The sequence below is a fragment of the Galleria mellonella genome, unplaced genomic scaffold, assembly GCF_026898425.1.
Source record: "Galleria mellonella isolate WM207_F2 unplaced genomic scaffold, CSIRO_AGI_GalMel_v1 utg38, whole genome shotgun sequence".
NCBI lineage: Eukaryota > Metazoa > Arthropoda > Insecta > Lepidoptera > Pyralidae > Galleria > Galleria mellonella.
The window spans coordinates 6,870,975-6,897,924 of NW_026442090.1; the positions used below are offsets into that span (position 1 = coordinate 6,870,975).

The following is a 26,950-nucleotide window of genomic DNA, read 5'->3' on the forward strand; positions in this document are numbered from 1 at the left end:
AGCACAAGGATTTAAGAGCCGCCCTCGACCACGAGAGCACATTAAATTAGAGCAACATAAACTAACGCGCCACCGAGCGAATACATTTTAGCATTAACAATATTGCCTGCATTTATTCCACTACTGACTAAACAGTCAGTCAATTTTAATCAAATATCCACTTTTTAATTTCATATATAAACTTAGTATTAATGCCGTATTAAGACGGACTTTTTCAGGCAGAAAAACCTGTGACACTACGACCTTTCCATGATATTCTGTGCTCGCCCTTCATATATATAATTTTATGACCGTATCACACCCTTTAATTAATTTCAACTGCACCTATATAAATAGCTGGTAGTAAATTTAGAACAATGTATAAGGATGGAAGTACCATTGAATGCTCGTAGCACAAGGATTTAAGAGCCGCCCTCGACCACGAGAGCACATTAAATTAGAGCAACATAAACTAACGCGCCACCGAGCGAATACATTTTAGCATTAACAATATTGCCTGCATTTATTCCACTACTGACTGTTTACTTACTTAACAAACCGTTGAATATAAAATATTTGAAGCGGCTTTAATTTACTTTTACATATTTTTTATCTATATCTACACTAATACTTAATCCGAAAATTTATTTGATTGTTTGTTTATTCAAACACATTAATCTGTGGAACTACCGTCGAATTTGGAAATTCTTTTCCCATTTGATATCTCATATGGACAAAATAGTCGTGACGTCCCGGCATAGAATAGGCCACTCCTTACTTTTCCGTTGGTGTCGTAAGAGGCGACTAAGGGAGGGCGAGGGTTAGGTAGCAGCGTCCCTTTTAAAACATATCTTAGGCCTAACTGCGGTTACCAATCCGCCTGCCAAGAGTGGCAACTACTGGGAAAACCCTCCAAGGAGGCTTATATTCAGCAGTGAACAGTTAAAGACTGATATGATGATGGACAAATAAACATTACAATACAACCACGGGTGAAGGTATGAGATACAGCTAGGTTATTTATAACAAAAATTAATAAAAAATAGATATAGGTACCATATATTAGTCAAAGATAAGATTCATTTAAAGTTTATCTCACAAGTGTCGGGGAAGAAAAATTTACGAGTATAGCGAGACAGTGTAGGATCACCCCCCACTAAATAGAGCGACGATTTCAAATGCTTTGCAGGATGTCAGTGGGTACAGGTGACTCGGGATCGTTCCTTCAGTCTATAGAGGAGGCCTATGTTCAACAATGGACAATTAACAGCTGATATTATGATGATAATATCTCACAAGTATGCATGATATTATAAATATCGAAATATTCACAAACTCACACCAAACACTCAAACCAGAGGGAGACTTTGTACAAAAGTCGATTGCTTGGGTACCTCTGTCCCATTCGTGTTTCAACCGTGAAGCAGTTGTGTTTGCATGGCTGTGTTTCGGTTTGAAGGGTGGGATATGGCGTGAATTTACTGGGTACAGAAGAATAACACCTGAGTCCTCAGGAATGGCAACGCACGGGGGGTATCATGGGCGAAACAGTATACTCTGTTATGACCATGGTACTGCTCATGTCTATAGGCGACGGTTACCACTTTCCATCAGGTGGGCCGTCAGCTTGTTTGCAATTCTAAGTTGTATAAAAAAAAACATTCATTATAACCTTTCTTATTTATGACACCAAACTACAAAAGCGAGTCTTTGTACAAGTTACTTGGGTATCCCATTTGTGTTTATGCCATGATACAGTTGTGCTTGCAGAATTATGTTTCAGTTTCAAATTACAAAGTATGAAGAAATCTCAGTCCTGAGCAATGACAACACAATAGGTACTAATAGGGCACCACAGTATATTCTGTGTTGTCCATCTTGCTATTTTTTCTAGTTTAAATACACAATCAGGACTTAAAGCAATAAAAAAAACCTTTGCAGGTAAATAGTACCTACATACATGTTTCTTTATTGCCGATGTTTAGTCCCGATTGTGTATTTATTAATATGTTTAAACAACGCGAAAGTTTAACTATTCATCCTAGCCTCATTGTAAGGTATGCTGCCACGCCGTCTGATCCCAGCATAGAATAGACCACCCCTTTCTTTCCTGTGGATGTACTAATAGTCTACTAAGGGCAGCAGTGTACCTCTTTAAACATCCCCAAGGCCTAACTGCGTTTGCCAATCCGCCTGTCAAGCGTGATAACTACTAGTCTCTTCTTATTAAGGGATTTTCTCTCAGTAAGAAGAGGTCTATGATAAGTATGATACGGTTTACTTTCATCATCAGTTTGATGCAATATTTAACAAAAAAAACTGAAGATTTTATCTCGACGCGTATATTTTTCAGAGCTATATATATTTCTTTTCCTTCGCAACTAATAGATATTGACAATCCGATAGAGTAATACGAACTTGTCCAAGTCTACGGAAACTTCGTACTACCGTGCGAGTGACATTTGTTGAGCAAAATTGAATTTATTTCTGTGAGTGTGCATTGTTGTTTTATTGAAATACTTTATTTATATTACAAAGATGGCTTATACTGCGATTCTATTGATCTCTTCTTCAAAAAAAAAGCAATATATCTTTACCTTACTATTTCTTAAATTAAATATGTACAAGTTATTATCCATGACCGGAATATGAATTGAATCGAAATCCTTCTTCATCTCAAATGGTACCTACATATATATACCGTATCTTCATTGAACCGTCACTGTTCTTTGAAGATACGGTATATATACGTACCATTTGAGTTATCTAGTCTTCCTCTTCGCCATGTTGTTGTTGTCACAAAGAGAAAGACTACAGAGCATGGCTGTTCATACCCGAAGATTTCCATCTTTCTTATCCGGGACGGTGCCACGAACGCCTTCAGCTCGCGTTCAACGGGCCGATGCACGCAATCAGGGTCGCGCTGGCGTCCCCGCCGCTCACAATTAAGGACCCCGAATGGTCCCGAAACATGTCAAGCTTACTCGACCTAATTACAAGAAAGTTAAACCGATAGTTATTACATTAAAATAAGATTCAGAATATTAACATTTATATAGACTCTAAATTATTAACCGCTCACGTATGAGTTATAACCGCTAAATTTCCACGCCACAATTCACGACTGACCATTGTGGTAAAACATTAGGGGCGTATCGGCAAATTTGTACAACATTATTTCAATGAAGGTTAATTAAAACCTTAAATAACTCAGTTATGAATAGTAAATATCGGAATAACAATATTCATATAATTTGAAAATAACACGACGTATTCAATATAGAAATAATTATTTAACATAAAATAATGAAAAAGTTCAATTTTACACATATCTTATACTTTTGGTTATATTTATACTTAAATGAATAATAATAATAATCTTTATTTGCTTAAACACGGTAAAGTTAAAGGTGTTACATGAAAAAAATGAAATCAAAATCATTAATATCCTTCAAGGGAGATTTCTACCAGTAAAACTACACATTTTGCACAAAGAAACATGGGTCGAAAAGTGATAAAATCTTTTGAATAAACTTGACAGCTGGATGTGCAGTCCTAGTACGGGGAGGCGCAATATTGTTTCTCATTTCTCAATTCATGTCCCTTGAGAAAAAGAATATTATATATATATATATATATATATATATATATATATATATATATATATATATAGTTTTACACTTAAAAAATATATTAATGATTTCGAATTCAATCTGTATAATATTTATGTTACACAGAGTAAAAAAAACCGATCGAATAGAATAATGAATTGATGTTAATAATAAATCTGAGACTGAAGGTAAAACCTGAACCTTCAGTCTTAGATTTATTACCAACATCGATTCATTATTCTACTATACTGAACAAAAGGATGTCTTGATAACAAATAGGTATATGAGTCCCACTTTATATAACATAACCGACTCAAAACGATTTAACTGCTCTCTAGGGTGTGATTGTCAATAGCTCGAAACTACTTCACAATTCACTGGTGTGCAATTAATAACTGTACGATAATATATTTACGTAACAATAACTATAGTACATAAAAGTATAGAAATCCTTTATAAAAAATATTATTTAGTGCATTCGTTTATAAAAATTAATTACAATCAATTTCATATCATTTTACTTCGAGTGTTGCCAATACAGAATGATTCTGATTTGTAATTTCACGTTTACGAGAAACTATGAACTTTAAGAAAGATAGTATGGCCAGTAGGAAAGATAGACGGTGGACCAAGATCGTAATGAAATAGTGTTTTTTTTAATGGGTGATAATGGAATGGTAACCCTACTCGCGTTAACGGTATACACCGGCGGGGTACCAGTGAAGGATAATAAATGAGGATGTAGCAGATCAGTTAGCCCATCGTGACGAATTCAATAAGAATTGTTCACGATGGTTTCCAGGGGGAACCGCGTGGAGGTCGACTTAATAGGGCAAATTGCTAACAATGGGGCTGTTAAACTCCATTGCTAACAATCCCTTTCCCCCTAATGAAATAGTGTTCAAGAGAGGGACAGAGAACAGTTGGTAGACCCCCAACCTAATGGTCAGATGACATAGCATAGCGGTAAAGTAGTATATGAGGTTAGCACAGGACCGTTTCAATGCGCGACAAAAAGAAGTGCCCATCAGTGGGTTAATGTGAACTAAATACCTAAATAGATAGAAAACTATTACAGAAAGCTGTACTTGGCACAAATTGTAAACAATTTTAAGATGTCTTTTTACAAATTTAGTAACATTACTAATATTATAAATATGAAAGTGGAATTCATGACATTTTACAAACATGTAGTATTTGAAATAAAGAAAGGCTACTTTTCTCTACTATATGTTTGTAAAATAAAGGAAAGTCACAGAAAAAGATGAATATCAAATAAAAAGCAATTTTCAAAAATCATCTCTTTCATAATCATTCATTACACTAATTAAAAGAAAAAGTTTTATTTTGTAATGAGGAATTACTACAAAATGTTATAAATGCATTATTCCCAAAGCTGTGTCTTATTCGGATTCGCTTAATCTATATTAGATTGTATGCATTTGTTTAGTTTATATCCCTCAGTCTTCTTTTAACTACAAGGTGATTGGCCTATTGTAACCTGAGCACAGAAATAGAAATAAAGCGAGAGATCAGATAAAAATAGTGCAGATACCTAAATATTTGTATAGAGAGCTTGTGGACTAAGGTCACTGGCGGGTTCCAGATGCACGCTCACAGGAACAGTAGATATGGTATATTATGGCAATGAGGTATATATTTACACGTTCGCATTCCTTTTATTGTTTTAGATATCGATTAGTAGATTATTAAAGAATGAACAACGATGTCTGACACACGCGCCACGCCCTCATATGCATAGAGATCATTCCACGACTTTCATATAGCGAAACAATATGCGCTGTGCCTAATTGACATGTCAATATTATAAAAGTATTTTTTTATCTAGCCTTAAAAATTATTTTTTTATATTTTAATTTAATTAAATTAATATTTTTAAAATACTTAATAAATTTCCAAGCAACTAATAATAAATAAATGTAAAAGAAAGTATTTCCCGGAATCACACGTAAATGTGTGATAAGTTTTTCTATAATTGAAATCGGAAAATAATTTTAAACCTTTCATGTTAGTCGTAAGCCAATCGCATGTTTGAGTTCGTGTGAAAATTACAACAATTATTTTTAGATTTCGTTATTAGATATACTTCTTGGAAAAGTTTTTAAGTTATAAATGTGATTTTATTGAGTTTTGCACTGAATACCCAGTATTAGTAAACTTATATAATCTGTGATACGTAAAAATAAATAAATACCACTGGAAATATTGCACAGTACCATCTAGTCCCAAACTAAGCAGACCTTGTACTAAGAGTACCATAATAGATATCACATGGATATACCTAAACACTTTTTTTATAAATACATACGTCATATTCTGGTTCATAGAAAACGCCCAAACCAATACAAACAGTCATACTTTTAAATACAAATAGACCGAATTGAATTGAACCCACGACCATTAACAAAAGAAATAGTATGTTAGACCGCTTGACCACGAAGCTCGTTAAATGTATTTATTTATTAAACTTTAATACACCTAGAAAGTGTAAATAGCAGACATAATACCATATGACGTTGTCTACCAATCGACCGTAGACAAGAATAACAAAAAATATAATTGACGGTGCAACGTAATAGACGGTACTTTAAAAATAAAATACATATAATATTCATATTATCTACATTATACATACATATGTATATTATAATAATAAATACTATCGGATGAAAAACTACACGGATATAAGGTATACACCAGCATCAGTCAATGCAGTGTCTGAAACATATTATGCTTCTATGGATTCTAAATAAAAAGAACGTAGTTCATGCTTGAATGTTTGCTTGGGGCAGATCTAACATCGAAGGATAAATCATTCCAGTGCTTGATAGTTTGAATGGTGAAAGAATTAGAGAAAAAGCCAGTGTAGTACACAGAAATATGGAGCAAGAGATTTCTAGAAAATCGAAGGCAACGGTTACTGGCGTGTTTAATATATTTATATTACAAAAAAAATTAATTATTATTAACGTCGCAACCCTAAAATCATATAAGGGGAGCATCGAGTATTAATTAATCATTTCCTAATCGTTACCCTTAGACACATGAACGCACGCCAATTATGTCCGCACTTCACGTCATCAACACTCTCGTCGTTATGCTAAATTAACAACTACACTAATAAAGTTAATATTGCTCGGATGTTTCAAAGAAAAATATCCAATGCCTGGTTTATTCTGTATTTTGAATGCAAACTCAAAATTTAAAAAATCATTCCAAATTGATAAATTAATGACATAGTTAATTGTGTTAGAAACAATATTTTCAAGATCAAACTTTAATAACTGTTAGTCTAAATACTTTCTATAGTTTTTAATAAATAAGGTTACTTACTTATATTTTTTATCAGTGTAATCTATGGATTGTCTAATGCCCAGAGTTTACTCTAAACTTTTCACTAGTAGTTCGTACTCTCGTCCTCTAAGTAATCCTTAAAATCGCCTTAAGAAGTTTCACCTACTAGATCTCTATGACAAATTCTAATCGTTTAAGTTTTATATATTCGGTAATATGATCTGAAAAACACATAGACAATAATTAATAACCACAGTTTATCCTAATTCAAAGTAATAAAACAAATGTTTTTTTTTTACCAGAAATGAGTTTATACTGTTGTCATTGTAATTTATTTTTGATGAAAATTAAATAATAACCACGTCTGTGTGATCGTTATACGCTGGCAATATACCTGTAATAGATGATAGATAAGAATGAAATTAACTCAGTCACCAGGATTTCACCAGGAATTATTCATGATGTTTTCCATAGGGAACCACATGGAGGCCAATATGAGTAGATATATTGCTATATCAGTTGGGCATTTAAACGCCCTTACTAAAAATCTTTTTCCCTAAAAAAACAGCTATTTTTTTGAGCTGGCAAGAGTTTGTTAGTAATGGGAATTCCATTACTTCATCCCTTGCCACACTATCGTTACAGCTACGATGTCACAGTTAATAGTAAACGTTAATAAAAACATTATGGAGTACCTTTAAATTAATTATTATAATAATAAATACCTTTAAATAAATTAGGTACGAATTTTATTTTTACTGGACTGATGTGCATTCAATGTAGATTTTCAGTTTGCATCTGTTAAAGAATAAGAAAACAGATTTAAATGTCAGATGTGTACATAAATCCTACTGCCCACTAATTATAAAGGTGAATGTTCGCAAGTATATTCGGATATTGTTGTCTATAAACAACGGCCAATAGATAGATACTCTTTATTGTTTTCTCCATAAAATCAATTACAAAGTCAATTTATATCAATTAGAGCTTGTGCGTAATCACTCTTTCAAATTGCACAATAAATTCATTCGAATGTTTAAGCATCGTACTTTAATAGTTACATAAATGGGCTACAATAATTATCTAAATTAATAGATATAGGCTAACCTTAAATCTAATTTGTGCATCCAAATTTACAAAACAGGTTGTTATAGTAAGACACAGAGTAGTAGCAGTAAGTAAAAGAAAGAAAATTAATACAGGCATAATTGTATAATACAAAAAATAATTAGATCGTTTAATTATCGGTCTAATAAGCTGGTCGATTTCGATTAAACTAATACTTATATAATATAATATATATCTATATATAATTCATACAAGTAAACAACAAGGAGATAAAGTGAGCCACCGAACCGTGTAATCTCTTGATATGGGTGTTTACATGAACCTTTCACTATTAATTATCGTGTTTAGTGTCCTGTAACACGTCTAATTAATTTCTCATATAATATCCTCAATATGTATCCTCCCGCTAATTTGAATAGATAAATACTAATAATAAAGATAAGATTGAAACAAGCGTAAAGATAAAGTTTATCAGACACCCATATCGAGTAAACGAGTATCAGAAACTAGCATATATCATATATCTGATAGCATATATCTAATGCAATTTGAACAAATACCTCCTATTTTTTTAAATTTCATCAGATAAACCTAAATAATATATTTCTTTTTTGCCGTATGGTGCTTGTATAGAATAGGTCATCCCTTCCTTTCCGATTAAAGGAATTTAATAGTCGAAGAACAGGGAGCGGCTTCCCTTTTAAAACATCACCAAAGTCTAATTGCGGTTGCCCGCCCGCCTGCTAAGCTTGGTAACTAATGACAATCCCCCCTTCCCCATCTTATGTACCGATGTTCAGCAGTTAGTTTAGACTTACATCATCACTGCATTAACATTTGTGTGGAATTTTTTTTATTTATTAACATATGTGCGCCTCTAGTGGGTAATTTTCAAAAATAATTTTCATCGTCGTCATATCAACCGTTATCTATCTACTGCTGAACGTAAGCTCCTCAATAGAGTACTATAGGAAACAAGACCATTCCATATGTCAGTTTATTATTGGGGGGATTTTGTCAGTAGTTACTATGCTTGGCATGCAAACAAATAAAGTATCACAATATAGTGTGAATCTTTGTACAATTAATACAAGTAACTAGTTATAAGTCCAGCAAGTATATGAGTATATGTTTTATACACATTAAAAATCACAATCTTTAGCAAAATTTAAAATGTTTATACAAGTTTAGCAAATAAATAAAACAAATAATATCTAAATCATGATATGCATTCCTTTTATATACTTAACTAATATTAACAGGAACTTCGTTTGCGTCAGTATAATACATTTATACCAAAAAACATAGCAATTGATTGAGCCTTTAAAGCGCCAAGAGGTAAGAAAAAATAAACATATTTACACATTTATAAAATTGACATTTATTCATTAATTTTTAAAAGACGAAGGTTATTTATTTAATATTAACTTGTTTCTTTTTTTCCCTCTTTGAAAGTAGACATACTGTCTGAATGTTCTATTTTTCTTAAAATATAAAAATCTAATTCACGGTTTAACTATATAAAAGATGTCCATAATCAGGAGTCAGCTTGAGAACCTCATTACGAGTAGGTGTTACTTGCAAATAACTCTCTCTCTCTCTCTCTCTCTCTCAAAGAAATTTGTTCTAGTAAATACAGAAATTAATTTGTTTTTATTACATTCCCTCCTACGCAAATAGAAATAAAAAATATTATACCTTTTACGTTTATAAAACTATTTTCAAATTATTATTTTACATTTACATAATTTTGTGCATTTACCACTGATTTAATACTTTTTAATAATTATCAGATTATTATTTTACTGTAAAAAAAATAATTATAAAAAAATAGATGAACTTTTTAAAAGCAAATTTATAAAGAAATACTAAACTAAACTTATAATAGAATTAAGTCAGAACTACTATACATTTAATCTTTTGTAATAACAACAGTTTTATTACTAAAACTGTTATATTAAAATTTTAATTCAAAAGTAATATTAGTGAAATAGCAACGTCTTTAACACTGTTATTATGAAAAACAGCTGTGGATCAGATACATCAGTAATACAAGGGTCGTCATTAATTTTAAACTTTGACAAAAGTAATAAGAGACCATCACGGAGATACGCAAGCACTTTATAAATTAAAAAAAAAAACGGTAATAAGATTCATGAACCGATTTTAAATATTATTTTTTTAACCCACTGACGAAAATAGAATCTAATACATACAAAATTTACAATCGGATACCCTTCAATATACCCTGCTCATTTTGGACCTCTGTTATCTAGACTCAGATACTTTGCCAGCGTGATAACAGCGGACTAATATATTCCTTCTTATGGAAAAAGTCTCATGCCCGGTAAAGAATCGGTAATGGGTTGTTATTATGAAAATGATGAACTCATTAGTAAGCAATAGCCACTCCAGCATACTTTAATAGGTCCACAGTACTGAAGAGGTTCATTGAACCAAATTTGCATAGATTGCACCGTTGTTAAGTCAGTTTGCAACTGTACACGCCACCGGAAATCTGATAGGAGATGCAGTGACGTATAGCCATAAATTAGTGCAAAATGTTGCAGGCTAGCGTATTGCATTGGTTCTGTTATCGTGCCGCGAGACATCGCCACGCCAACTCCCACCACGGTTCGTGCTACAAAGCCACCTAGCAGTTAACACGCGATTCACAACGCTCCACTTTACATAAAACACTCGTAAAATAACCAACATAAACATTTACTTATCCTTTAGGTAAATGCAAATATCAACAAAAGCGTGAAACCGACGCAAATAGATTCTATATACGAAAGAGGATTTCGATTGAATTTTATAAGATAGAATTACGAATCGAATCTATCGTAGAACTATCATCAGTCACTGATCATAAGTCTCCTGTAAGACATTTGATAGAAATATAAAGTCGCGTATAAATAAGTTTGCGAACTCTTACGTGAACCGTACCGTAACATTGTGAAATGGTCTTTCCTGTGACATGTTTCCTTCGTCCTATAACCTCGGATCTTTCAAACGTAGCGTGAAAAAGCACTTAGTGAGCCGGCATAGTGCGGCCAATTGTTGAGAATAGAACATTCTCTTTTCGATTGATCGCATTTATGGGTTATATTGTCCCTGTATTCGCTCAAGATGGTATGGTCACATGTCATGATATAGTAAAAAATTGTATGCAGGCCATGCAGTGGTTTAGGACTTTTTCATTTTTATCAATCCTCAATATATAACACTTTCATTTCAGCGTTTTAATAATAATTTCTAGAAAATATATAAATTAATATTATCTACTCGTCTTGAACAATGTAATAACGCCCATGATATTCGATTAGCGAGTAAGTATTCTGAATGCGTACTTGCAAACAATGCCATTGTGTAGCTGGCACATATGTGATTAATGAAAGCTTGTTGAGTGCAAAAAAATATTATCATCCGGTGTCACAAAACAAGGCGAATTTGCTGATTCATTATAACAACGCATCACGTAGCTCCACCCGGTGCGACGTGGTGCGGCGTGTGCTACGACGCTACACGCTACGACGTAGCGTGCTACTACGTTTCAAGAATTCGTAGATCTATATTTAGTGCTTTAAAAATATTACCACGAAATATTTTTAGACATCGGCAAACCTTAATGTGTGAATAGGCCGTACTTTTATTTACCTGTATTATATATAACACCGATAAATTGCACAAAATTTAAATTCACGTTCATTCAAATTATTATTGCGTTATTATATAACGCAATATTAAATAAATCAAATATTGTTGAAATAATAATGTTATGAAATTGTATATTCATAAGTTCAAACAGAATAAGATTACATAACTATGTAAACGTTATATTTAATACACAATATACATGTTATAACACAAACATTAAAGGAACCAATAGCTGCGGTCTAACGCTTAATTACTATTATTTCCTTAATTTTAGTTTAAGCCTACCAACTACAAATATACGCTCGCAAGAAATATATATATATATATATATATATATATATATATATATATATATATATATATATATATATATATATATATATATATATATATATATATATATATATATATATATATTCATAAAGAGCTTTAAGGATAAACTCTGGCCGGGGCAGGATATAATGTAAGTTCGGACGAGGTCGAAACTCCTGGATAAAAAGCAATCTCCCGGTAGAAGGGGCTCGTGCCTTATCGCCATCGTAAGCTGTGCCACGCCGTCCTTATGTTTCGGTTAAACGATGCCTTGTCACAATAAGTGCGCATACCATTACCGTGCTCCACGAATTTTTGATAGGTTGTATCAAAAATACAGCCTTTTTTACTTCGATCAGTAGTAGCAAGATTCGCTTTCATGAAACATCCTCAGTAAAATAGCACCCATGTTCTCATTTAGGCGCTTTTTTGCTTATCACGTTACTTGTTTAACGTTATCAAAATATAAATCTATAATATACATATACCTTTGTTCATCCTAATCAATTTTTGAGATATTATTTGATTAGATTTTTATTTCAATTTTAAATTGGAATTAAATGTGATAATTAAAACTGGAGTTAAAGCTATCGACTACGATAATTCGTGCGAGTAATCTTTTAATAATCAAAATCGGCTTAAAATTATATATTATATAATTATATATACTAACCAAAAAATATAGAAACAAATTGAAACTCCTTTTGGAAATTCCAAACGACCGTTCAGATTAATTACACTCATGTCCATCAGGTAATATTTTGGTCAATTAGAAGGAAGATGGCCCTTATTGAAAGTTATTTATATAACACCAGTTTTCCGTCCGTGACTTCAACTGCATTATCACAATATATTGATGGACTAAAAAAATAATTAACTTATTATTACAATATTAGTAGGTAAAGATTACAACTGCATTTAAGATGATTTTCAACGGTATTTAGTTTAATATGTTATAAACTGCGAAACTGTAAAGTTCTAATTAGAAACTGCAAAGTTATGATACTGTGTTCAGATAAATGCCCAAACAAATACACGCTGTTATATAGTTTCAGTACTATTTTACCCTAAAAAGTAATCGATATCATGAAGGTAAAGGTATAAATAAATTCTAATTTTTAGGATTTCTTTTGTGGCCGTGACCGGGATAACCCTAAATTGAGGAAAGGGTTTATCCCGCTAACTTGAGAGTTCCAGAGTTAAGGGCGGAAAATGTCTTTATCTTCGAAGGAGCTCAGCAAAATACTATAGACGTGCTTTTAGAAAGATAATTGAAAATATATGTGCATTAGCTACTGTTGCGTATACGAAAAATAATTGAATATAATACTAAATAGGTACATATGTAATACCTAAAATAGTAATCATTATTTATACTACATACCAGCTTATTACTTTGTAAACTATATGCTCATATTCGGTTTCTGATACATCATTAAGTTGAAATACTCGTACAGTTGTTATAAAGTTATCCTAACTATGATAGTACCGTAATGCTAATGAATGATACTTGCATACTACATTTGGCACATACTTTATACGTAGATATATTTATTTTAAATGTTCTTAAAATTATTTAGGAATTTGTTAAAAAGTTCTCTCAATTTTAAATAATCAAAATTGTGGTTATTAAAGAAATATGTTTATTACATTAAAGTTTAACGAGAGAGAAATATTACATAAACATTAAATATGTATACTTTTTTTGTGAATTATTTTAGCTTACTCTCAGGAGATACCAATACGAAAAATAAAAAAAACCAAATGCATCGTATACTATGAATAAATCTCATCAAGATACGAATAACTTGAACGGAAACGACATAAATATGTTTCCGGACCTCGTTTCACGTCGCCGTCTCCTAAAATAGAACAGTGAGACGTATTATCATCTAACAAAGAGTCTCTATAGTGATAGAACAAGGTAGGTATTAATACTTTATTAACGTAATTACTCACGCTATTCGCTCAGCAGTCCAATAAAGAGCGATAAGCTATCTTTTCTCTAGATTAAGTCTAACGTTTTATCGACATTGTTTACATATAATCGTATGTATAATTATGTAATGAATTCGTCGAACTCTACCTTATTTGTTTGTTTAAGTTTTATTGTTTATCATATATAAAATAAAAAAACTAGATTGCAATATCAAGTACCTTTAGAGGGATTTCTTTTAGTCAACTTTGAGAACCAGAAAAAAAAATTTGCAGTAATTATATACGAGATTTTTCTATAATTCTTTATACAACCAAAACACAAACGGAAAGAATACGGATAAACAGAAGGTAGACGATTTTAAAGTATGGTGCTGTAGAAGAGTACTGAAAGTCTCATGAACTCTGTTTTGCACGAACCAGGTGGTCTACCATGAAACGGAAATCCGAATTTTCGGGCTCAATTTCGTGTTTTTGTTCATACCAAAATCGACCTAGTAAATGAAGCTTAACATTTCATCATAAAACCTATCCTAATAGTCCAGAGGAATGATATTTTAACATTTTTAATAATTTTAAACGGCATGCGTTATGTAATTTTAACATCAAATTTCTGTTTCGTTCGTGCCCGAAATTTCGGAAAATATTTCATGGTAGGCCCTCAGTCCATAATTGAAGAAAGTGGAACAAGCAACGTCTACCTTTTTCTTTTATTTATCAACGTAAAAATTAATCTACTGATCATCTCGCGGTGCCAGTAAAAATCGAAGCCACAAATTCCTGTGGTAGACACATATAAAATAAATAGATGAAGTTAAAACTGCGGTAAATATTCCGCCATTTTTAATAAATGACGGAATATTTACCGCAGTTTAACTACAGAACCCCGTAAGAGAGAAATAATGTGTACTGTAAAAATTACGTCAACGCTACGTCACTACCTTCGCAATAACAACTATAACTCTGTCAAGAGTTGTAAGTGTTATATAATTTGTAAGTCAATATATATACGTCTGTAACTATTTACAATAGTTTTTAATTTTGCACCGCATAATTCCATTTTTGTTTTGCCAAAAGTTGACTGGGAGAGAATGCTATATGGCATTAAGTCCGCCTTTTGTACTAAACATTTTTTTGTAATGTGATCAATAAAGAATAAATAAATAAAAAGAGTATAACAATTACCAAATAGACCAGAAAATACAAAAGAAATGTATAATTTACAATTATTTATTCATAGTTTCAAAACTGGACAATTAAATGGGATTTATTTCTATCGAATATAAAAATGACCAAATGGATAATAGAGATTTTTATTGCGTTTTTTATTCCAAGAACTATTATTTTCTTTTAATTTGATCATATATTAAATCTATAACAGGCTAAAATTAAAAAAGTTTTCCTATTGAAAATAAAATAAACAGTCTATTTCACAAGTATCGATCCCTCTGTTCCCGAGGCACGTGTTGGCCGATTCCTGCGGTCTGATACTGCGCTGTCGTCTACCAAGCAACTGCTAAATAATTACACCCACACAATTGAGTCAAATATTACAGTTTATTGACTCCAGTAGTTCTACAACATTACACCATTATTCGAATACGTGTAAAGCACCCTTAAGCTGCACGTGACACGACCATAGATGCGAAAGGTAATTCTGTTAAGAAGATACTATCAGTTCGTCGTTAAAGTCCATTTATAGTAAAATCGCAGCCCTCTAAAGGACTGAATCGAATTGAACTCAATTAGATTACGTCTTGCTTTCTCAAAGGTTAGTGTGGATCGTGCTTAATAAGGAAAATGTAAAGGTATTTTTCTTTACTTTTGAAGTGAAACCTTTTACTCTTTTTTTTATATTCGTACACAGTATAGTGTACCGTAAGCCCGATGACTTGTATGTTGTATTATAATATGAGTGCCTGTATGCCGTACCTTTCAGTTGGGCGCGCCTGTGCTGACAGAAACTAACGAGCTCCATTGTGACAAGACGCTAGTCCTGTGAGGCCAGCTAAACTCTGTAATAGACAGACAATATTTTATCAATAAAAGAAATTATAAACACAAATCGGTTATAGATTTTTTTTAATAATCTTGAGAAAGTTGTGGCCCATTGTTTGACTACCAAACACCAAACCTAAACTAACAAACTCACTTTCACATCCATATTATGTAGTTGTATTCTTTTAAAATTAAATATAATTTTTAAATTTGTACTAATTAATAAATTTAGGGAAAATATAATTATTGGTTTAGGGGTTTTACGATATTTCGAACAGATTATAGTGGTCCGGGTCACGAACTAACAGATCTAACTGTTAATTGCGTTTATTCTCGTCTCTTAAAAACAAGGTAACTCAAAATTCTTAAAGTTTGTATAAATAAAACCTTTGAAATAACTGTATTTTACAAACACATGAGTATTATATTTTATTACAAAAATAGTAATTAAATTTTACGTATATTTTTTAGAAATGAATGACTAATATTGAGATCATTCTAGATACTTAATCATAAGTGGCCATGACGTAAAGTATAATATTACTATTTCAATAAACAAAAATAATAATATAATATATTATTATCTATGTATAAGAAGAAGACCTTTTAATAACTACATGGAACAGATAAAAAAACACTAGGTGTCATGTCGTATAGGGAGGTCAAGGACATGGCCTGGGATAGAGCTGGCTGGAAGAATATGCATGAATTAGTTGCACCGATAAGAGGAAACTCCTAAATGAAAATAGAGAATCAATGTAAGTATACCAATATTTGTTAGAGACTTCATACGAATGAATTTTGAACGTTTTACCCCTTTAGGGGTTGATTTTTCTAAATCTCTTTTCTATTGTTCACCTACGTCATATAAAAATAATAATTCAGTTGTAACTGTGCTGGAAAATGAAGTTCAGGGTGTTTGTGCCAGTGACTGTAACCCTAAGAGTAGCACAATGGTGTTCTCTGACAGAATAGGCTGTAACTTTGGGTCTATATTGAAGTATCATCTTAAGGGTGATTTATTAAACTACTGCATGCCAGAAGCATCATTTACACAAATAATAAATAAAATTAAGTCTATGAAAATGAACAATATGACCACAATTGTGTTATTTTTTGGTAATAGTATTCAATTAAATAGGCAGGATGTAATTAAAGGAATTGAATATTTATTACAATTAAATGTGTATAAGATTGTATTGTGCGCTTTTTCCTTACACAAATAGACATCTTCATAAAAAAAATTAACAGTAAGGTACATTACCTGAATAACTTATTACATACATTGACATGTCGTCATAGTGACATTTTGACATTTTTTGATACTAATAGTTTTATTAGTGATTTTTATTTGACAAAAGATACAATGTATCTTTCTAAATCATCTAAAAATAAAATAGCCACTTTAGTGGCTTATAATATTGACTACATGAACAGTTTACATGGTAAACTTAAACATAAAAATGCTGACATAACAGATAATTCTATTAATATTTGTGACATAAGTACTATGACTGCAGATTTAAACTGCTCACAAAGACAAAGGGAAAGCAATCAGAATTAATAATTGTTCATCAGAACATACAAAGTTTTCCTGGCAGCGAGTTAATTATACAATTATTTTTAGAAAAGTATAATATTGATATTGTCTGTTTCACAGAACATTGGCTTAAAGAAAGCAATATGATGTTCAATTTAAATAATTATAACGTAGTCAGCTGCTTCAATAGAAAGTCAGTTAACAGAGGCGGGTCTATGATAATTGCAAGAAATAATATTAAAGTAAAGGAACGTGCTGACATTGTTAGACTTTCTATTGAGTGTTGTATAGAATTATCTTGTATAGAACTAGAAAATTATATCCTTATATGTGTGTACAGGCCTCCTAATAGTGATTACAATGTTTTTGAAGGGGTGATGGAGGATATTTTAAAAAAAGTATTTAATAGTATTAAAAAAATTATTGTATGTGGAGATTTTAACGTTGATATTCTTTGTAACACACCCACATGTACAAAAATTATTAGTTTATTTCAGTCATTTGATTTATGTCATGTCTTTCATGAACCCACTCGTGTAACTGCCACGTCTGCTACTTGTCTTGACAATGTTTTTTGTAACTGCGAGTATACAGAAAAATTCATAATAAATAAACTTCCTTCAGATCACTGTGGTCAAGTTGTTAAGTTTAGCAGTCAAATCAATAAAGTCAACAATAATAAAAAATCAAAAAGACAAATAAATGTTTACAATATTAATAAATACAAAAGCGCGATTAAAAATAAATTGGATTTGCTGTTACAATCTAGTAATAATCCTGATTATCTTTACACCAAGCTAATTAATATTTTATCCGGAGAATATGAACAATTTTTCAAGAAAAAAGAAGTTCATGTTAAATCTAAATTCACGGAATGGGCAACAGTAGGAATACTTAAAAGTAGAAATATTTTGTTTGATTTATACGATCAAAAAAAATATCGATTTGATGACAAATTCACCACTTATGTAAAAAATTATTCTAAAATTTTTAAAAAAGTTTGTATTATGGCTAAGTCTAATTATTTTAATAAACAAATTAAGCAGTCTTCTGACAAAATTAAAACCATCTGGAGCATTATAAATAAAGAAACTGGAAGATCTAAAATAGCCTGTAATCAATTTACATTAAATTATGATAATAAATTAATATCAACAACAAAAGATGTAGTTAATATTTTTGAAGATTTTTTTGCTAATATTCCGATTGATATTACATCTTCTCTGGACTCATCTCAATCTCGAGCAAAAAAATTACTAGAGACTAATATCGGTTGTTGTTCTTTAAGATTTAAATTTTCACATGTTAGCCCCTTTCATATCATAAAAATATTCAAACAGCTAAATTTAAAAAATACGGAAGACCTTTGGGGCATGTCTGTAAAAGTAGTTAGTTCTTTCATAGATATTGTTGCTCCATATCTAGCCACTATTTTTAATAAATGTATTGATAATGGCGTTTTTCCACATTTAATGAAATTTAGCAAATTAATCCCACTATTTAAATCAGGAGATAAATTTGAGCCAGGGAACTATAGACCTATATCTATTTTGCCAGTTCTAAGTAAGGTGTTTGAAAAGATAATGTTAAATCAAATGTTACATCACTTCAGGGTTAACGGACTGCTTCACAGTCAGCAATATGGTTTCACCGCCGGCAAGTCTACCACTGACGCAGGTGTTGCGCTAATGACACATATTTTCGAATCTTGGGAGAGGTCACAGGATGCACTCGGAGTTTTTTGTGACCTATCAAAGGCATTTGATTGTGTGGATCATAAAACGCTTTTGTACAAGCTCGAACATTATGGTATAAGAGATAATGATCTAAAATTAATGAGAACTTATTTAGAGGATAGGGTTCAAACTGTAGATATTGACGGTGTAAAATCTAAGGGAGCTAATATTAAGATGGGCGTTCCACAAGGGTCAATCTTAGGCCCCTTTCTCTTTTTAATCTACATAAATGACCTTCCCTTTATGGTAGAGAAAATTGCAGATATAGTGCTGTTTGCGGATGATACTTCGTTAGTGTTTAAAATTGGACGTCAAAGTAATCAATTAGACGATGTAAATTGTGCTATGTCTGCAATATTAAATTGGTTTACATGTAATAACCTATTATTAAATTCCAGCAAAACAAAGTGTATAAAATTTACACTTCCTAATGTAAGACTAATAAATACACAGTTATTGCTTAATGACGAAATAGTAAATTTTGTTAATGATACAGTTTTTTTAGGTATAACAGTGGACTCGAAATTACAATGGGGGCCCCATATTTCAAAATTGGCCAGTAGACTCAGTTCTGCTGCATATGCAATTAGAAGAATTAGGCAATTAACAGACGTGGCGACGGCTAAACTTGTATATTTTAGTTATTTCCATAGCATAATGTCTTATGGCATACTGCTGTGGGGTAAAGCAGCCGATATAAATACTATATTTGTTTTACAAAAGAGAGCCATACGTTCTATTTATGGTATGGGTTCGAGAGAGTCATTACGTCAGTGCTTTAAAGACTCAAATATCCTCACAGTTACTTCACAATACATTTATGAAAATATTATGTATACACGGAAGAACTTAGCGAGTTTTAAAAAACTCAAAGACTGTACAAGTAGAAACTTACGCAATATAAATAAGCTTATTTTACCTAAATGCCGTCTGCACAAAATCAGTAATTCATTCTATGGTAATTGCATAAGATTTTATAATAAACTGCCGGAATCTGCATTAAATCTGACAGAGAGGCAATTCAAATCTTATATTAAACAATTTTTATGTAAGAAAGCCTATTACAGGATAGACGAATTCATAGATGACAACATATCAAGTAAATAATTAGTTTATTAGCATACAACGTTATAATTTTATTTTCTCATTGCTTTCTTGATTTAATTGATTAATTTTAGAAATATGAAAGCGTAGCGGTTTTTTGTATTAATTGCCGCATGCATTCTTATGTAAAATGTGAATACTATAACTATCAGATGGCAATTGTGAGTAGCTTTGACGTGGTCTAGTGTTTTGAGTAGTCATGCTCACTAAAATGTCCAAACTTGTGGCGGCGTGGTGGGCCGGGTCATTGGGCTCCCTAAAATATGGTCGAGCGCAGTGATGGCTGGCTCATCCGTCATACTCGTGAACGGGTGCTGCTTGTAGGGACTGGTCTGCTCTAATCACTATGACTGATTTCCTCTTATTAATTGTTTAACCAGTTGGTTATGTATTCAATTTTTTTTTTCTTTTTGAGTTAATTGAATTAGTGCTAATTGGTGGTTTGTATTCACACAATATAACTTAAAAATGTAAAATAATAATAAAATTATTTAAAAGAGCATCACGCAAGTTTCTTGCTCGTTCTTCTTGTGATGAGACAGCTTTCCGAACGAGCGGTAAATTAAAAAAAATGTAATGACTTTTCAAAAGTGCTTGAATGTAAGTTTATTTGAATAAATGATATTCTATTCTATTCTATTCTATTCTAAAGAATCTACAAAGTTTCGCCTACACATAACTGTATATGGGTTAATCAGTCAATTACTCTGCATTCTTATTTATATTATCATTGATTACAAGATCTTTCTAAATATTTTAAACGCCTTGCATAATCAAACGTTACGAATTATTAACTAAGCGAGCAAGGAAGGGCGGTCGGTCTCGCCTCTTCCGCTCTTAGTTCACGCAACACGGCAAAACTTCCGGTGCTGAAAATTTATTTCCTAAGTAATTCACCAAAGATTATCATAAATAACTTACCAAGGATTGTGACTGCAATTAATTCTGAACGTGTATTTTATCTAACCTACTCTAAATTCTATATAGATGATAAATCAACCTCCATCGATTATCAAAACGTATCTACTTTGAAAAACTGCACTTAATTCTAAGAAATTATTTTGGATTGTTTCATATAGTAAATTCCATAAATTATGAAGCATCATATGATTGGCTTACTTTTTTGTAAATATAATACCACGTACCGCGTCAACGTTGTTATTATTTTATTTTGGATAATTTTCATATTAATTATAATTTAAAATATTTTATTATCCTCTTCGTGACGCCTTAGTTTAAAAAACACGCAATTGTTACATTCTTTATACTTACTATTATTTTTAGAAATCTAATTAATATCTTTATTATCATAACTACCTATTTCCTTCGGCTTTGCCCGTGTTAGATATTTATTTTAAATTATATTAATTTTCTTAAACATCTTGTGTCAAAATGTGTACCTACATTTATTAATAAAAATCAAAGTAACTACTTTAAATATAATAAAGTGTTCAAATTGTTATTATTTACTTATTTATTATTTTATTACGAATTTGATAATAAATTATTCTTGTAATGTATATAGAAATCTAATTTATATTTTAATTGATTTTATAACTATTTATTATCATGATACTTAAATAAAAAGTAATGAAATTATAAGAACAGGTGGTCTCACTGACTTGTCTACTCGAATTCGGCCGTGTGGATATAAAAGATTGTCATTTGGGTGGGGAGACACTTCTGGTCCAACCGTTGAACAGAGCGGAGCTCCCTGGCGTATCAAGAGTGAACAAGTATAGTAAAACACGTGGTCATTATATAAAATATATCAATTATTGTTGATGGAAGTCCTAAAGAAGGTATAGTTAAATAAGTGTGAATGGATTAACAGAAGTTGGGCATTTATGTTATATAATTTGTTATATGTCATATACAAAGTAAAATAAGTAAATATATGATTTAATAGTATAATATCTAAATTAAATGAACTGTGAGAATTTGTGCTTTATTTCTATTTATTGCCAAGAGGCTTACATTGTATACATGATATATTCTTTAGCAATTTACTTTATATTGCTAAAGAATATATCATATATTCATATAAAGTAAGCATTACGTAATTGAATTACTATATAAATCTTTTACCCTACATTTATTTATTTTTAATTTAATACCCGCATGAATATAAATTATATTCATATATGTATTAAATTTGGATATAACCTATTCGTGTACATGTTATTCAAATCCATTCATTTAATAGTTTTAAACGTACTTGAATAATAAACATCTAATGATAATGACTTTTCTTTCATTAAAAAGTATTTAATATACAAAAAAATATCTAATATAGGTCTATTTAATTCAATATACAGTTTGCAAAAATTGTTCAAGTAATGTAAAAACACAAATTTCTATTTTATACGACCCTCGCATGTACTACACAATGCATGTGACAAAATATATATCCCTCAGCTCTTGTATGTTAATTTATATCACGCTTCAGCCATGAATCCCAGAACCTAGAAATGGGAAGCAGATAAACAACCACTCTTACAAATTGATGATTTAATATTTCACGACCCAAAACGTTGAAAACAGTAAGAATCCTCGTGAATTTTCTTATGCAACATGTAAATGTAATTTTTTAGAAGACATATTTCACGAGGACAATTCTTGAGCTTAATTTGGTACACATTTAGATTACAAATGAGTATAAACTTTCTCTAACGAACGTCATAAAGGAAGTTTACGATTCGACTACATTTTACAGTCTCGTGTGCATGTTAAGCGATATTTTTTCAAATTTTGGATCGATTATAATTATACATTTTCTTTATTCGAAATTTTCTCCCTCGTTTATGTATTATTAATTTTATTTAGCAAACTTTCACCTGCAACTTATGTTTACTATCAGGATATGAAGTATATCTAGCTTATGTCCTTGTCTATACCATGTAATATGTCAATAACGAATTTCATAGCGGTTGCTTAATTAAACCATTATTGCCGTTAAGACGCTATAAAGTAACAAACATACAAACTTACTTTTATATTTATTAGTACATTATTTAGTATTAATATTACAAAGTACAATCTATTACATTAAATTTTAATTTAACCTTATGCATATATGCATATGAAGGTATGTATTAATATTATGTTATGTTTTACTAGATATTGCTCGCAGCTTCATCCATCAGGATTGCTTTTCTAATCTCAATATCAATTTCAATCCAATCTATTTCCAATGACAATTTTGATTAAATTAAACTTAGGATCGCGTTTATACTGGCAAGTTATACTAAAATGCACCTTTCATAATGACAACAAGAGTATCGAATTAACCAATTAGAATATTAATCCAATAACGTTGTAGTTCCTTTAAAGGTAACACAATATAAGACCAATATATCAATAGAATTACAATACAAGATTACGAAACGTCACAATTCCAACCCAGCATGTATTCTTGTCGTTCTTCAATGTGTATTAAATTTCGTGACAATTAACCTTCACAGTGCCATGAGGTAACAAATTTACTTTGTTTAATATATGTGGATTATCATTAACACTACATTACCCGATACTGTAGAGTGCATATATACATGAACATGTATCTAGCAGTATTCTAATTATAAAAAACAAAGAACAGAAATACTCTCTTCTTCTAGTATATAATTATAAAAATATTGTACCTTAATGTCAAATATAGATTAGTTTTATAAATGACTACATAGTCATACACATGTAATTATTGTTTATATTTTGTCAGAACTATCTGACAATGAATCGTCTTATTATAAATGCAAATGCCTGTCATAAAACACGATATCTTAATGATATCGCTTTGTACAATAACTCGTTTTTTTTTTAACTACAATAAAAATAGGTAACGTGGTTTACCACCGTTAATGATCTTATATACTGTATGCGTGATATAAATATAATGAAAATTTAACCCCTATAAACTTTTTCAATTTAAATGAGTTTACATAAATTACTTTAAGGGTTGCTTAACTTCACATATAAATTAAAATTTCATGTTTCCCAAAAGTATGCCAACGAGAGGGCATTCATTTTTCTTGACATAAAACTAATTTTCAAAGTGTCACTACCAAGTCTGGCGGTACATCGAAAAAAATAAACCGCCTGCCATTTATCAGCACTCCGTATCCATATCAATTGTAAACCTAACCATAATGTAGATAGTAAGAAGTATCGCATAATAATCACATTTTCACATTTTTTAAACTGACTTTTTTCATTCATTCAAAACCGATTTTTAGAATTATTTCTACAATCGATAGGATTTGTTTCCGTATTAATTTCAGTTTTACATTAGCATGATTGACTGTTATTTTATTTATCTTAAATAACTAAAAAAAAAAATCAACACTATTTAAATTATCCGAAACATAACGTGTAGCTTTAACTAATTCGGTAACGTCAACGTTAACGAATACAAAAAGATTCATAGTAATTTGTCGTCTCAAAACATAAAAGTGGTGGTCTGAAACAGAAACACTTTACGAGGGTTCACAAGATGTTAGTTAAAAACTGAAAACGTCTGCAAGTCGTGGCCAAAGGAGGCTCCAGTCTGAATAAGTGAGCCACTAAGCCCCCGCCTTTGACGCTCTAATTTAAAAACTTCGTTCTGCAAATACAGTGGAATGCTCCACACTGTATCGCAGTAAAAGTTTTAAAAATTTTTTCTGGTTAATTTTTTTTAATTGTCCTGTGATTTAATTCATACAATCATTCTCATATATCTGCAACTAGCAAAATTATAACAAAATTGATTTTTAAAAGTATGCAAGTATAATAGGTAAGTATTTACGTGTGTTAGTTACTTTTATAATTATTTACTTCTCGCATTGCATTTTAACATTAATCTATTAAAAACAATAAGCAACATACGACAACTTCAAACATAAGTCAACTTTTTTGTTTTTAAATGAAACGTTTATGAACTATTTAATATTGGCAACAAAGATCAATACATTCAATCCTTTGGTAATATTAAATTGACTTTTATTCGCGACATTTTTCGCTTTAAGTTGATTTTATAAATTTGCTATGCTCTTTCTCAGAATTTAAAGTACGATACCTACCTATCTTCATATCTTTTGTCAGTTGTTTAATTAAACTTACTAAAAGATAATTTTCGAATTTACGTATAATCTACCATTTTAATACCTAAGTATTAAAATGATAGATTATAATAATCACCAAATAAGAAATCTGTGGTTATACTAGTTAAGTAACATTAGTCTGATCTAAAAAACTAAAAGCAAATAGAACATCGCGTGCTCTAATGCATTTTACTGTTGTGCCGGATATTTTTCTGTACACGGTTATTTCAGAGCGCTAGTAGGTACCTATATTGGAATTCAGTCAACATACCAACTGAATAGTAATATGTACCATATAATAGTATATAGTACCTACTGTTATATACAGAAAGGATAATCACATATTCCTCTTTGTCTAACATCCCTATACCACCAATATAAATACCTAATTCCGCACGCGCCGCTTCATCCCACGCTCACCCGCAACCTTTGGTAGGGTTATCAATTTTTATTAATATTATATATGCTATGTAGTAGTAGATAATAAATCTTTGTTATGTAAAAACTACTTTTAACATATTCGTAGTAACTGAGTGCTTTATTGCCTAATAACAATCAAATTGCTGCAGCTGTAAATGTCTCGCTTAGTGTTCATGAGTTAATTAATTAAGTATGCAAGTCCACTACTTTCCACATTCATTACTTATATAATAAAACCAACACTACTTATATAATAAATAGTTATTTTGTTAATAAAATAGTTGAAGTTAGTAACTTACCTCATGCATAAAACTTGCAAATATTTTCTGCGTAAGTTAATAATATGGACATTTTAAAAGTTAATGATAAACAATAAAGAACCTAAAGAACTCGCATACGAGTACATAATATGCAATTTATACAACCGTTGTTTATTAAAAAAAAATTTATATGCTTTGCTTGAATACAAATAATACAATATTGGATATACCTATTTATTACTTAAACTTTCATTATTTTCTTGAAACAAGAATAGCATAAATTAAATGTCCTAAAATAATATTTCAAATTAATCTAATATATAGAGGTAAAGTTATTTGCTAACTTTTTTTTATACAACTTAGAATGGCAAACAAGCTGACGGCCCACCTGATGGAAAGTGGTAACCGTCGCCTATAGACATGAGCAGTACCATGGACATAACAGAGTATACTGTTTCGCCCATGATATCCCCCCTGTGTTGCCATTCCTGTGGACTCAGGTGTTATTCCTCTGTAGCTAGTAATTTCACGCCATATCCCACCCTTTAAACCGAAACACAGCCATGCAAACACAACTGCTTCACGGTTGAAACACAAATGGGACAGAGGTACCCAAGCAATCGACTTTTGTACAAAGTCTCCCTCTAACTAATTCGAATCAAATATGCTCAATGATATGTAATGGAGAAGTATTTTTAAGGTTTTTTGTTTTACTTACAAATCATTAATTTAAAAATAAAACTATATTTATGTATAATAAATATATATATATATATATATATATATATATATATATATAAATATATTTGTGTACGTAAATATCTATGAATTGATTAGGTTTACGTGTAAATCTAATACACTGTAATTACATACTGTCTTGACAACAAAATTGTCTTATTTTCTATACTGATTGATAGAAAATACCACAAGGTGC

General features: G+C 31.0%; 2 protein-coding genes across 4 annotated transcripts in view; one reads left to right on the forward strand and one right to left on the reverse strand.

Moving 5' to 3' along the window:
- LOC113523000 (uncharacterized) overlaps positions 1-26,950 on the forward strand; it is a 180,047-nt gene that overhangs the window by 99,712 nt on the left and 53,385 nt on the right. The gene's annotated exons all lie outside the window — the stretch shown is intronic.
- The window catches only part of LOC113522601 (CD82 antigen-like), a 102,933-nt gene that overhangs the window by 61,470 nt on the left and 14,513 nt on the right, over positions 1-26,950 (reverse strand). For both annotated transcript variants that reach the window (XM_052897871.1, XM_052897870.1), the window contains exon 2: positions 15,813-15,895. The gene's annotated coding sequence lies outside the window, so the exon portion shown is untranslated. The remainder of the gene's footprint in view (positions 1-15,812; positions 15,896-26,950) is intronic.